The 15320-nt window shown below is 40.0% G+C and overlaps 1 long non-coding RNA gene across 1 annotated transcript in view; it reads left to right on the top strand.

Moving 5' to 3' along the window:
* Positions 1-15320, top strand: part of LOC122709414 — a 129104-nt gene that overhangs the window by 33308 nt on the left and 80476 nt on the right. The window lies entirely within an intron of this gene.

Genomic DNA, 15320 nt, shown 5'->3' with positions numbered 1-15320 from the left:
AGCCACGTTCCTACTTTTCTGGAATAGACTCTCTGGTGGGAGACACAGGAGCCCAAAACTACCCAGTGAGCATTTAATGATGATATGAGACAAATGCCTTGATGGAAAGGCATAGAGTTCTATGAGAGTATATGACAAAAAGAACTGAACCTAGACTTGAAATGCAAAGAACATCCTATGCAAAAGAGACAGCATATGCAAAGGCCCTGAGGATGGAGACAGTGTGACACATTGGAGAACAGAAGGTCAGTGAATCTGGAGCCAGGCAGAGGGGAGAACTGCCCTAGGCAGGACTGGAGGGGCAGGTGGGGGCCAGACTGCGCACAGGCTCACCGACCCTATTAAGGAGTTTGACCTTTACCCTGGAGAGAGCCAGGGTCAGACGTGTACTTTGAAAAGATATTGATTATAGTGTGGTAGGTGACAGGAAGGTGGTCTCAGGACACTGTAGTATTCTGATAGCAATCATGGAAGAACCTGTATAAAGTTAATGCCATGTATACGTCCCAAAGACTAAAGCTAAGGCCACTGGTTGTTCAGTACTATAAGGATCATACAACTGTAGTTACCGGGCAGCATGGGAGAACTGTGTGTAGAGTGGCGTATTGAGAAAGTGCTACATATGCTCACAGTGTTCTTCATTTCATTTCAAACTCTGAAGCAAGCCTTGCAGCTTTTTACCAACAATTTGCAGCATGTTGATTTGAAGACAGTATTTTTTTTTTCTGTCTTTAAGTTTCCATTTAAGTTCAAGAAATTTGGAAACACAAGCCTTATGTAAAGTTTTTTCAATTAGGAACTGCTGACTGCAAGGACGTGGTCAGGCTGAAATAATGAAGACTAATGTTAGGGATACCCTGGAGGAGACTGATAGAGATGCTTGACCACGTTGACTTCTCAAATTTCTTTTTACTTAATATTTCACTTTATATTCAGCAAGAGAAAACCCAACTGAAATATAAGTACTTGGGGTGGAATAATAGACAGAACTTCATCTGTTGCAAATAACTTAAGTCAACAGCACAGTCCATAAGCCAAGTAGTTTGACTTTTAGGTGAATTCAGGAACTCAAAAGAGATAGTTGGATAGCATCCCCACTCAATGGACATGAACTTGGACAAACTCTGGGAAATAGTGAGGGACAGGGAGGCCTGCTGCACTGCAGTCCTTGGGTCAGAAAGAGTCAGGCATGACTTAGCAACAGAACAACAAAAAGGAACATAAAGAATGTTGCATTGAGATATGTGTGTTATTTTTCTCAAAAATGTTGATTTCACATGAGCTGGCAAATGGAACACATAATGACTACTGCGTTCCCATTAAAATCTTCTGTCCAAAGTGTGTCCCCTTTGTTTTTCCATCTTGCTGTTGGTTCTTAGGCTCTCAGACTCATGATTCTGCTTCATTGCTCCTCCTGAGGAATCAGAACTGGGCCCAAGACAGAGAAGGGAGTGGCCTCTGATTTAGGGAAGACCTAAGGTGGTGATGGACAGGGAGGCCTGGCGTGCTGCGATTCACGGGGTCACAAAGAGTTGGACATGACTGAGCGACTGAACTGAACTGAACTGACTAAACCTGTGTGCTTTTTGCTCTGTTGATCTGTGGATGGAGTATTTGTTTAGAGTCACCAACTGGATGGTGCATTTACTAGCAGCATTTCTAGCAGCCTCTTTAGAAAAATCCTCCAAGTCCCTCAAAAGAAACTTATTCCTTCACTGATCACATTAGCTGAAACAGCATTTCCCTGTTCACCACTCACAGATCAAGCCTAACAGAAAGTGATAGATGTCAATTAAGTGGGAGCACCATTACACTGTGGTTTGCTCTTCTTATCTTATCCTTTTTGTGCGCCTGTGTGACCAACTCAGTCATTCTGACCCAAGATAGTTCTGCTGCCAAAACCATTCTTGTTCTGGCTAGTTTGCTGCTACCAAGCAAACTAGAGATTAAATTGAAGGTAATGGAAGAGATGAGAAATAATCATACCCTTGACGTTCCAGCTTTTGTCTGACTTTTCTTAGTAATTTACTTGGCTGAGCTTTTCATCGCTGGTCAAGAGTAAAATTATATTCCAGCTTCTTCTTATCCATTTTCAGGAACATCTGAAGGAAAGCTTTAGTCTTTGCTTTGCTCAAGAAGTGACTTTGTCATCCTGGTGTTTTGCAGACTTGCAAGGCAGTTACTTTAGATGAAGTAAGGTCTGCTCAAAGTTTGAATAGAAAAGGAAAGGGGAATTGATTAATTGGTCCAGGAGTATCTCTGTAGCCAAATAAATGGGATGGACATTTAAAATCAACCGGCTTGCACCCAGTTTCTCATTCCTTGTGGATCCTCGCCCAGAAAACTGTTTTAATTAATGACTGATCTCCCTTTTTCAGATCTTTTCATGTCTTTAGAATACCCTAAGTCCAACTGCTGAATGCTATGGTTCACTATAGAGGCAAGAAAAAAACTTATCCTTTAAAACCATTCTTTACCCAGAATCACAGGAGAGCATGTGTATAGCTTATACATTTCTTCTTATAAACACACATCGAGAAGAATGGTGGAGACTTTGTTTTGTGGAATGTAGGGTGATATGGTCCTAAACCCACATGAATTTTGGCCAGATCAATCTAGGTTCAAATTCCCATTCTACAGTTAATGTTTGACAAGGGACAAGCTAGTTTCACAGCTATCTACAACACATTTTTTGCTATTGTTTTTTTTTGTTAATAAATAAATAAATCTATAAAATCTAGAATATGATAGCTGCTCAACAAGTGTAGTTATTATACCAGTATCATTTCATTTATAAAGTGTATTTGACTAAAGACACACATAAAAATTCCCAAGTGGCATTACATAATACCCATTATTTTAATGAGGAGGAGTTTCTCTAGTTATCCCATAGACCTCCACTTCCTTAGTGGCTCAGATGGTAAAGAATCTGCCTGCAATGCAGGAGACCTGGCTTTGATCCCTGGATCACGAAGAACCCCTGGAAAAGGAAATGGCAACCCAATCCAGTATTTTTGCCTGGAAAATCCCATGGACAGAGGAACCTGGTGGGTATAGTCCATGGGATAACAAAGAGTCGGACATGACTGACAAACAGTTTCATTTTTCACTTCCATGTCTGGAGTGTAGAATCCCTGGAATTGATTACTTGCTTCCTAGTACCCTCTAAGACTGGGCATAGAAATGAAAATCTCTTCTGCTTATTTACCTAGTGCTGTCCTTTCTTTCCAGCTCCCTAGAAATTTCTTGACCAATTTAAGACCTTAGCATGAAATCATACATGCAGGAAAACTATGAGTAGTCACTAGATTGCCCTGAAATTCCTTGATCATTAGACGCAACCCTTCTCCAGATTACAGCATTCTTCAGTCCGCCTGGTGATTCCCCTGGGAGATGAATGGTAGTTGAGATACTGTTTTCTGTTGGTTTTATTTTAAGCTGGAAAACAAGAGGTTGAATCCTCAGCCCCACAGTCCTTCAGAGTGTCTGTGTTACCAGAACCTAACAATGAATACTGGCCAGCACCATGAATAATCTATCGTAAAATTATGTCTGTCTGCATTTTTGTCATTTGTGTGATCTGTCCAACCAAGGAGCTTTGGGGTGGGAGGGAGGACATGAATCGGTAGCTGTGTTTTCTGAGGGGGGTCACATGACCTTGGGTGGACCTTTGCTCTTGTGAAGACTGTTTTTGTGCCTCAAAGATGGAGGTGATAGTAACTTCCTGTTCTGACCTGTCACCATGACCCTGAAATAATCATAGGTGCTTTAATCTTCTCAAAAACTGCTTGCATGATTCTAGCCATTAGTGTATTTCATGGTAGTTTTTCAGATTCCAATGGACTGCCTATTTTATGGATGAGTTTTTCAAAGGTCTCTATGATGACCAATGGAGAAGACAATAGCAACCCACTCCAGTTCTCTTGCTGGGAGAATCCCATGGACGGATGAGCCTGGTAGGCTGCAGTCCATGGGGTCACTGAGTTGGACATGACTGACCATCTTCACTTTCACTTTTCACTTTCATGCATTGGAGAAGGAAATGGCAACCCACTCCAGTGTTCTTGCCTGGAGAATCCCAGGGACGGGGGAGCCTGGTGGGTTGCCGTCTATGGGGTCTCACAGAGTCGGACACAACTGAAGCGACTTAGCAGTAGCAGTAGCAGCATGATGACCAATGAATGCATGTCAAGGGAATTTTCTGGTGATCCAGTGGTTAGGACTCAGTACTTTCATTGCTGTGGGCCCAGGTTGATCATTGGTTAGGGAACTAAGATCTCGCAAGCAGCATGTTGTAGTCAGAAAAAGGCATGTTGAGTTGAAATGAAATCATACAATTTATTGAGACTCATCTTTCCCTAACACATTGTCTTTGATCTCTTGATACTTCAATCATTTCTGTTTCTTTTTTTGAAAGGAAATTTTGCTTTATTTTGGATGCCAGCAAAGATGGGGGAGGGCAGTTGTTGTTTTGTCACTCAGTCGTGTCCAACTCTTGTGGCCTCATGGACTGTAGCATTCCAGTCTCCTCTGTCCATGGAATTTCCCAGGCAAGAATACAGGAGTGAGTTGCAATTTCATTCTCCAGGGGATCTTCCCAACCCAGGGGTCAAACTTGCATCTCCTGCATTACAGGTAGATTCTTTACCACTGAGCCACGAGGGAAGCCCTATTCAATCATTTCCTGAAAGTCATTTTTAACGCACATGCATTTCTTCCTTCTTCTGGCATCCTTTTTCCATAAGTGCTTAAAAGTGTACTTTTGTGCCACTTTTAGTAAAAGATAGTACTTATTGCTATGTTAATTTCTGTTCATCTACTTAATTTTGCCAATTAGTTGTTAGCTCCCAGAGAGTATTTTACAGATACCACTAGGTGGTCCTGGCTAGGTATGCTGAAGGCTAAAAACTTTCATGATATAAAAAAGGCTTTGAAGGCTTGATTTAATGGTACTTTCTCTTTTTTTCTCTTTTGTTTTTTCTTCTCAGTCCAAGATAAAATAGTGAAAGTTTATGTTTTCATGCTATTTATCTTTTATCTCTTACCTTGCTCCAGCTCAAAGACACTCCATGATAATTCTACTGAAAGCTGACAGTCTTTAGAGTCAGGCAGACTTGGTGTGAAATCTCAGCTCTGACATTTTCTTCCTTTGAAATATTGAGCAAGTTGCTCAGCCTCTCAAGAACTAATCATTTCTTCATCTAAGAGCTGTTTTCAAAAAATAAATCAGGCACCAGACATAAAATACATGCATCTTGTAAATGGTCAAGTTATATTGGTTTCTTGTGAAACTTTTCTTGGGGAAAGTTGAAGGTATTTGACTGAATTGATATTCATGGCTTTTGAGGGGTTGCTTAAGACATGAAGATTAAATGACAGAATTTTTCAGTGAGAATTTCTTCAAGCTCTAGTTTTACTTAGGGAGGATTTATTTTACTTTTTAAAGAAAAGTCTCTTTAGAAAGCTCAAGTATCTTTAGCAGTGATTCTGAAAACTCTGAATTGAATTTTCCTTAAAACATACATGTGTTTAAAATTTGAAAAGAAGGGGAGGCTCTTTGGCAATAATGTGTTTAGAGATTTGATCAAAACCTCAAATATTTTGGAACCTAATGCAACCCATACCTAGATTATTTTTAGCTCTCCAGAGTCCAGTTATTTAATCTCTTAATCAAACTGCTTGAAGTTTCCATTTCTAAACAAATGAAATGATAATAAATAATGAGCCAAAAAATAAAATGCACCCATTTAAGGGAAAAAATGGAAATTTGATGGAAAATGAGTGTGCATTTGAATAACATGAAAATATCGTCTCCTTTGATTTTTCAGCTCCAAGTAAGTGAAGGATTGAAGTAGGAGCCAGCAAAAGTGCCTTTTGTCAGATTCTTCAGTGTAGAGTTCTTCATTTATGTCAAGTAGATTACATTTGTTCAGGGATTAAGGGAGACCTGGAAAATTTAAGTGAGTGAAGTCGCTCAGTCGTGTCCAACTCTAAGATCTGTTAACCTGACCATGACTGCCTAGATTGGCATAAACTCTACTCCCAAGAGTCATCCCTTTTTATTCCATGCCGCCATTGTTTCTTCCTTACATGGCCTGATAAAACAGAATCTGGATAGAGTGTTGAGTAATTGTGGTTAATTGAATCAGCTAGAGGGTGACTATGGAAAAGCCTAGTGTGAGTGTCAGGCCTGAGTCAGGTTAAGGTGTAATCTCTGATCTGGAGAAGACTGTGTTGCAGAGTGAAAAATAAAGTTTTAATAGGAGAGAACAGCAAATAGTGGAAATTAACAACAGTTACAAGATCATGGAGAAACCCAGTGCAGTGAAGAGGGCACACACTAGCAGTCACAAGAACTGGGTTTTAATCTGAGTTACTGTCGTTAATTAGCTCTATGGATTTGATGCATTATCTTCCTTTTTTGCTTCTTCCTTTTGCTTTTGCTCCTCTTTCACCCTATCTCAAAAAATGGATAGCCATAGAAATGAAACGAAAGACCAGGCAATTGCTAAGAGTTTTCCAAGTATGTTCTGTCTATTTATCCTCTATATAACTTTTTAATTGATATAAAGAGTCCTGTAGTAGCCTGGAAGAGTGGGTAAAAATGATATTGAAACTTCTCAAAGGATGGAGTAACAAGAAGGGAAAATTGTATAGGTGTGTCCTGCTAAGATACAGACAAGCCTTCTCAAGTGGTCAGTTTTGATCCTAGCCAAGGCAAACAATCACGGCCCTCATAGGCATGGTACAAATGAACTGAAACCCATGAAGTAATGCTGCACTAAAGGGAAACACGGTATACTGCCTTCCCTTTCGATCCAGGTACTTAATCCAGTGAACTCATCACTAATCTTAATACTTAGCAGGACACAAGACTGTAGATGGAGATATAATCTGCCCCTCAAGAGTCTTAATTTTTCTGAGGTAAATGATAATTTATCCATAGGGTCCTAATACTTTGTGTTTACACCTTTTTATTGAAGTATAATAAACATACTGAAAAGCACACAAATCATATGTACATACTCCAATGAATTTTCATAAAGTGTGCACATCCACGCAACCAGCACATAGATAAAACACAGGATATTGCCAGCACCCTCAGAGTTTTCTCAGGTACCTCCCAATCTCTGACCTCCACCCAATATCCTGACTTAACATTGGTCTGTTTGGAAAGTTTCATATAAATAGAATCATACAGTATATATTCTCTGTGTCTGTCATCTTCTTATTATTGTGTTCCTGAAATTCATTCATGTTGTTGCCTATGGCAGTAGTTTGTTGCAAGTATATATACAGGTTTCTGTTGGTGTATACCTTGAAATGGAATTGATGGGCCATAAAGTTTAGCCTTAGTAGCTACTGAACCCCAACCAGTCTCCCAAAGATAGGTATTAGTATATATAGGGAACAATTAGAAATTCCTCATGCCACTGATAGAAGGTAAACTAGTTGCTCCATGTCAACAACTGTCTTTTTCATTTTAGCTATTCAAGTGGGTACGTCATGGTATTGAGTTGTGATGTTAATTTGTATTTCTCTGATGACTAAACAAGATACGTGTATTGGCCTTCAGGAATCCTCCTTATTGAAATATCTTGAGGTATCTTTTATTCATCCCTCCCCCATTGGGTTAACTGTATTCTCCTACTTGATTTGGTGGAGTTTTGTATATACTTTCCTTGGTTGGAAAAATAAATTGCAAATATCTTCTTTCACTTTCTCCTTTGCCTATTTACACTTTTAATGGTATCTTTTGAAGAACAGATTTCTTAATTTTAATGTAATCAGATTAATCTTTCTTTCCTTTATTATTTGTGCTATTTTATCCAACTTAAAAATTGTCTACAAAGTACTATAACCTATCTCTCTTGGCTTCTTGCCCTTCAAGTTTGTGAAGAAAAGAGAAAAAATGTTTTTTCATCTGACTTCTAACTCCTTAGACTTCAGTGAATTCTTGTCTCATTGTGGCCCTATTTCCTTCAGTACAGAACTGAGACTTTTGGCTTTTAATTTCCACTATATTTAAATGACAGATATAAGAATCCCCACCAAGAGAGGAGCCTGCAGGTCCCCTAGGGCTCAATTCTCTAGTACCTAATTACTCCTAGCATCAAATGTCTTCATTCTTCAACTTTACTCACCTGAACAGTGTAAAAATATAAAAGTAAATCATATCTAGAGTGTAGCACATCAGAGTTAAATTGTTTCTTAACTGTTACCAATTTAAGTTTATCACAGGTTCTGATCTGTGCGTGTGCTATGGGGGGGGGCAACAATATATGTAGTATTCAGTTCAGTCTAGTCATTCAGTTGTGACCGACTCTTTGCAACCCCATGGACTGCAGCACCCAGGCTTCCCTGTCCATCACCAACCCCCAGAGCTTGCTCAAACTCATGTCCATTAGTCAGTGATGTCATCCAACCATCTCATCCTCTGTTGTGCCCTTCTCCTCCTGCCCCCAATCCCTCCCAGCATCAGGGTCTTTTCCAATGAGTCAACTCTTTGCATGAGGTGGCCAAAGTATCGGAGTTTCAGCTTCAGCATCAGTCCTTCCAATGAACACCCAGGACTGATCTCCTTTAGGATGGACTGGTTGGATCTCCTTGCAGTCCAAAGGACTCTCAAGAGTCTTCTCCAACACCACAGTTCAAAAACATCAATTATTTGGTGCTCAGCTTTCTTTATAGTCCAACTCTCACATCCATACGTTTACTACTGGAAAAACCATAGCTTTAACTAGACAGACCTTGGTCAGTAAAGCAATGTCTCTGCTTTTTAATATGCTGTCTAGGTTTGTCATAGCTTTTCTTCCAAGGAGCAAGCATCTTTTAATTTCATGGCTGCAGTCACTATCTGCAGTGATTTTGAGGCCAAGAAAATAAGGTTTCTCACTATTTCCATTGTTTCCCCATCTATTTGCCATGAAGTGATGGGACCGGATGCCATGATCTTCCTTTTTTAAATGTTGAGTTTGAAGCCAGTTTTTTCACTCTCTTCTTTGACTTTCATCAAGAGGCTCTTCAGTTCCCCTTAGCTTTCTGCCATAAGGGTGGTATCATCTGCGTATCTGAGGCTACTGATATTTCTCCCAGCAGTCTTGATTCCAGCTTGTGGTTTATCCAGCCTGGCATTTTGCATGATATGCTCTGCATATAAGTTAAATAGGCAGGGTGATAGTATACAACCTTGATGTACTCTTTTCCAAATTTGGAACTAGTCTATTGTTCCATGTCCAGTTTTAACTGTTGCTTCTTGACCTTTATACAGATTTCTCAGAGGTCAATTAAGGTGCTCTGTTATTCCCATCTCTTTAAGAATTTCCCACAGTTTGTTGTGATCCACATAGTCAAAGGCTTTAGCATCATCAGTGAAGCAGAGATAGATGTTTTTTCTGGAACCCTATGCTTTTTCTGTGATCCAACAGATTTTGGCAATTTGATTTCTGGTTCCTCTGCCTTTTCTAAATCCAGATTGAACATTGGAAGTTCCTGGTTTACATACTATTAAAGCCTGGCTTAGAGGATATTGAGCATTACTTTGCAAGTGTGTGAGATGAGCACAATTGTGTCGTAGTTTGAACATTCCTTGGTATTGCCTTTCTTAGGGACTGGAATGAAACTGACCTTTTCCAGTCCTGTGGCCGCTGCTGAGTTTTCCAAATTTGCTGGCATACTGAGTGAAGCACTTTCACAGCATCATCTTTTAGGATTTGAAATAGCTCAGCTGGAATTTCATCACCTCCTCTGGCTTTGTTCATAGTGATGCTGCCTAAGGCCCACTTGACTTCGCACTACAGGATGTCTGGCTCTCAGTGAGTGATCACACCATGGTTATCTGGATCATTAAGGTCTTTCTTGTGTAGTTCTTCTGTGTATTCTTGCCACCTTTTGTTAATATCTTCTGTTTCTGTTAGGTCTATATCATTTCTGTCCTTCGTTGTGCCCATCTTGTGTGAAATGTTCCCTTGGTATCTCTAATTTTCTTGAAGAGATCTCCAGTCTTTCCCATTCTGTTATTTTCCTCTGTTTCTTTGCACTGATCACTTAGGAAGGCTTTCTTATCTCTCCTTACTATCCAATGGAACTCTGCATTCAGATGGGTATATCTTTACTTTTCTCTTTGCCTTTAGCTTCTCTTCTTTTCTCAACTATTTGTAAGGTCTCCTCAGACAACCATATTGCTTCTTTGCTTTTCTTTTTCTTAGGGATGACTTTGATCACGGCCTCCTGTACAATGTTATGAACCTCCATCCATAGTAGACAGGTACTCTGTCTAGCAGATCTAATCCTTTGAATCTGTTTGTCACTTGCACTGTATAATCATAAGGGACTTGATTTAGGTCATATCTGAATGGTCTAGTGGTTTTCCCTATTTTCTTCAATTATATCTGAACTCTGCAATAAGGAGTTCATGATCTGAGCCATAGTCAGCTCCTGGTCTTGTTTTTGCTGACTGTATAGAGTGTCTCCATTTTAAGTTGCAAAGAATATAATCATCTGATTTGGTATTGACCATCTGGTGATGTCCATGTTTCTTGTGTTGTTGGAAGAGGGTGTTTGCTATGACCAGTGCATTCTTTTGGCAAAACACTGTTAGCCTTTGACCTGCTTCATTTTGTACTCCAAAGCCAAACTTGCCTGTTACTCCAGGTATCTCTTGACTTCCTACTTTCGCATTCCAGTACCCTGTGACGAAAAGGACATCTTTTTATTTTTTGGTGTTAGTTTTAGAAGGTCTTGTAGATCATCATAGAACCATTCAACCTCAGCTTCTTTGGCATTAGTGATTGGGGCATAGACTTGGATTATTGTGATATTGAATGGTTTGTCTTAGAAATGAACAGAGATCATTCTGTCATTTTTGAGATTGCTCCCAAGTACTCCATTTTGGACTCCTTTGTTGCTTATGAGGGCTACTACATTTCTTCTAAGGGATTCTTGCCCACAGTGGTAGATATAATGGTCATCTGAAATAAATTCACCCTTTCTGGTCCATTTTAGTTCACTGATTCCTGAAATTTCAATGTTCACTCTTGCCATCTCCTGTTTGACGACTCCCAACTTACGTTGATTCATGGACCTAACATTTCAGTTTCTTATGCAATATTGTTCTCTACAGTCTCAGACTTTACTTACATCACCAGTCAAATCCACAACTTGGTGTTGTTTTTGCTTTGGCTCAGACTCTTCATTCTTTACAGAGTTATTTCTCCACTCTTCTCCAGTAGCATATTGGGCACCTACTGACCTGGAGAGTTCATCTTTCAGTGTCATATGTTTTCGCCTTTTCATACTGTTTGTGGGGTTCTCAAGGCAAGAATACTGAAGTGGTTTGCCATTCCCTTCCCCAGTGGACCACATTTTGTCAGAACTCTCTTCCATGACTTGTCCATCTTGGGTGGCCCCACACAGCATGGCTCACAGGTTTTGCCATTCCCTTCCCCAGTGGACCACATTTTGTCAGAACTCTCTTCCATGACTTGTCCATCTTGGGTGGCCCCACACAGCATGGCTCACAGGTTCATTGAGTTAGACAAGGCTGTGATCCAACAGGTAAGTTTGGTTTGTTTGTGCTTAGTCACTCTGTCTGACTCTTTGTGACCCCGTGGACTATAGCCCACCAGGCTCCTCTGTCCGTGAGAATTCTCCAGATAAGAATACTAGAGTGGGTTGCCATGCCCTCCTCCAGGGGATCTTCCCAACCCAGAGATTAAACCCAGGTCTCCTACATTGCAGGCAGTTTCTTTACTATCTAAGCTACCAAGGAAGCCTAAGAATACTGGAGTGGGTAGCTTTTCTCTTCTCTAGGGGTTCTTCCTGACCCAGAAATCAAACTGGGATCTCCTTCATTGCAAGTGGATTCTTAACCAGCTGGTTAGTTTTCTGTAAATGTTGGATCCCACCAAAAAAAGATACCCCACATTCAAGGGCAAAGGAGAAGCCCTACAAGACGGTAGCAGGGGCGAAATTGCATTTTGAATCAAACCTCATACCCACGGGAGATGCTTGGAAGGCTCAAATAAAACCTTGTGCACACGAGTACCCAGGGACCCCGCAAGAGCCTGAACCAGACCTGCCAGACATGCCTTTAAGTATTTGAGTGCTTCCTATGATTTCATCCAAATTTGATGCCTACATTCTATACACATGTAAAAATGAATTATACAGACTGTAGAAAATGCCTTAGTGAAAAGAAAAATGGTAACTGAAGTTGAATTTCCTGTCAGAGACCACTTTCTTTGAATAGCAAACATGGGGCTTGTTTTAACCCGTCATAACCTTGACTCATTTTTGCCTGAGTTGTAAGTGAACTTGACCAACTGTCAAGGGCTTTAGATACAATACAACGTTAATGCAGAGTAACTAAGATTTTGCCTTACAATCCAGGTAAGGTAAGAGGTTGCAAATTAACCCTGCTAATGACTAGCACAGGCTAGTCAAATATCACCCCCAATCTAGACAATGACAAACCTGACTATGGATTTCTCAATTCTAGACTTTCCTTTCAACCAAAACACATAATATATGGACTCTTGTGACTGGTTTCTTTCATTTAGCATGTTTTGAAGGTTCATTCCAGTTTAGCATATATCAGTACTTCATTCCTTTCTATTACTTAATAATGTTGCATTATATAGATACTCCATGTTTTGTTTGTCCAAATATCTATCTGGACACAGATAGATATTTGCATTGTTTCCACCTTTGGCTGTTTGAGGAATGCTGTGCTAAACTTTCGAGTACAAGTTTCTGTGTGGACATACGTTTTCATTTCTCTTGGACACATAACTAGGAGTTGGATCAGTGGGTCGTGTGGTGGTGGTGGTGGTTTTTGTTCAGTGGTGTCCGACTCTTTGCAACCCAACAGCAGCCCTCCAGGCTCCTCTGTCCTCCACTATCTCCTGGAGTTTACTCAAATTCATGTCCACAGAGTCAGTGATGCTATCTAACCATCTCTTCCTCTGCCATCCCCTTCTCCCTTTGCCTTCAGTCTTTCCCAGTATCAGGATCTTCTCCAATTGAGTGGGCTCTTCACATCATGTTACTCTGCATTTAATCATTTATGGGATTGATTGCTGGACTGTTTTTCAAAGTCACTACACTATCTTACAATGCCAGAGGTTTACTATTCAAAAGATCTCAGAAAGCAATTTTCTTTCAAAACCTATAAAAAAATAATAAAACCTACAATGTAGCTGAAATATGCTCTGAAGCTTAGAATCAGGCAATCACCATTTAAATATTACACCTATGAGGAAAGATAAACCGAGAGCCAAAGGGCTGACCCCCTGACTTCTGGAATACAGCCTGTCTTCTACTGGGGACTCCCTGTCTAAGAGTGATATACTTTCCCAAAAACACCATCTGAGGAAAGCACTCATGGCTGAAATTAGTTCAGAATGTTCCTGAACAAATGAATTTTAAAGCATGAACTCCCCATTTCATATGGGCCTTGGCAGGGGGGAAGCTAACATCTTTTTCAGAGAAATAAACTTTTGAGATGAATTGGGGAAACTCTGGGTAAAATGTTGGCCCCATGCGAAGGGTCCACATCTGCACAGCATTTTTTGAAGTGTGCTTTGGAAGCATTATTTCCTTTGTGTGTAAAGGAAGTAATTAAATGTAAAAAGTGTGCAGTGGAAAGAAGGTCCAATACAGAATATTTCCAGCAGGAGGGACCATTACAGCCCAAATTGAGGCTACAACCCTTTCAAGAATCTATGCTCTTTCTGTCTGACTGAGAGGAGAATAGTGCCTTACTTTTTCAAGACACAAGCAAAGGAAGGTTTTGAGATCAAAGGTATTTATATTGTGCTTATATCTCTTTTTATGCTTTTTTTTTTAAGACACAATAATTTGTTCTAGGACATTTTCATGTCCTACAAGAAGATAAATGAATTATTCCTTTTTCTTCTATAAATCACCATCTCCCAAGATAAGAAAATTGGTTTCCCTCCTATTTCTTGTTTGGGTTAGAGATGTAAATGTGGTAAATTATTTGAGTCTTTTTTTTTTTCCTTTTGTGTGAAGAGCAAATTATGCTCCCAATAAACATCTTTTCACTATTACTTCAGACTGATTAGAAGTGAAATGCTGCAAGGGAGAGATATACTTTCATTGCTATATTAAGTATAATTTCACTGTTCTCTAAAGCAATTGTTTCTGTCATATTTCTTAAAGAAGCAAGTTGAAAATTGACTCTGTAAAAAAATATGGAAGCCTTTGCAGATGTCAAGAATTGGATTTCTTCTACCTATTCTAAAAAGATACAATTTAAAGGATATATCGCCTCATTGTCTAAAACCTTCAAGTCATTTAGTGCAGAAATCCGCATTTTCAGACAATGTTGTACTAAGACTAAACTTTTTCTCTTTTTTAACTAAGATATTCAAACACTTTGGTGCTTTGACCAGGATCCCTGGAGGGGAAAAGGAGTTTAAGCTGAACTGTACTTAATGCTGCTCAGAGTCAGCAGGGTGATTTTAATGCCTAGCATATGGAAACAGGCTGGCCTCCTGACAGATTTCCCAGGTGCTTCTAAAGGGCTCATGTGTCAAACTCACTAACCTGAGGTCAGTTTCTGGGTGGTGAGGAGAAAACCAGAATACTGTCTTTCTTTCTTTTTTTCCTACTAATACGTAGCTTATCAAAGAAACCCTGCTCAGGGAAGACCTCTTCTTTCATTCTCTTGTGATAATTCCTTAAAGTTTCTTTTTAAAAAGTCATCCACATATTCAGTAAAATTGCTTAAGCAGTGAAAAACTAACAGAATTTGAAGACAACCATCCTCCCTCCCCACCTTCCTCCTACACTCATCTTAGGCTCTGTATTAAGTAGTGCCCGAAGCATGTTAAACCACAGGCTGCTGCTGCTAAGTCGCTTCAGTTGTGTCTAACTCTCAGTGACCTTATGGACTGCAGCCGACCAGGCTCCTCCGTCCATGGGATTTTCCAGGCAAGAGTACTGGAGTGGGTTTCCAGTGCCTTCTCCATTCAACAACAGGGCTCTTGGCTGTAAGAGTGTGTGTGTGTGTGTGTGCGTGCTCAGTCACATTCGACTCTGAGACCCCATGGACTGTAGCCTGCCAGTCTCCTTTGTCCACGGAATTTTCCAGGCAAGAATAATTGATAGAAATAGAATCAGTCATAACCCCTGATTCTCACACTGGAATCCACTGCTGTGTTACTTTAAACGAGAGCTCTACTACTCTCATCATCTGTTTCATAATCTAGAAGTTGGGGGAAATAAAGAGCTGATATTTTCGATCTATTGTAGGAATTCAATAAGATTATAAACATAGAGCTTAATCACATCAC

This window comes from Cervus elaphus, chromosome 15 (assembly GCF_910594005.1).
Source record: "Cervus elaphus chromosome 15, mCerEla1.1, whole genome shotgun sequence".
In the NCBI taxonomy this organism is placed as follows: Eukaryota; Metazoa; Chordata; class Mammalia; order Artiodactyla; family Cervidae; genus Cervus; species Cervus elaphus.
The sequence above is the reverse complement of the archived record's forward strand: the minus strand, read 5'-3'. Positions and strand labels throughout refer to the sequence as shown.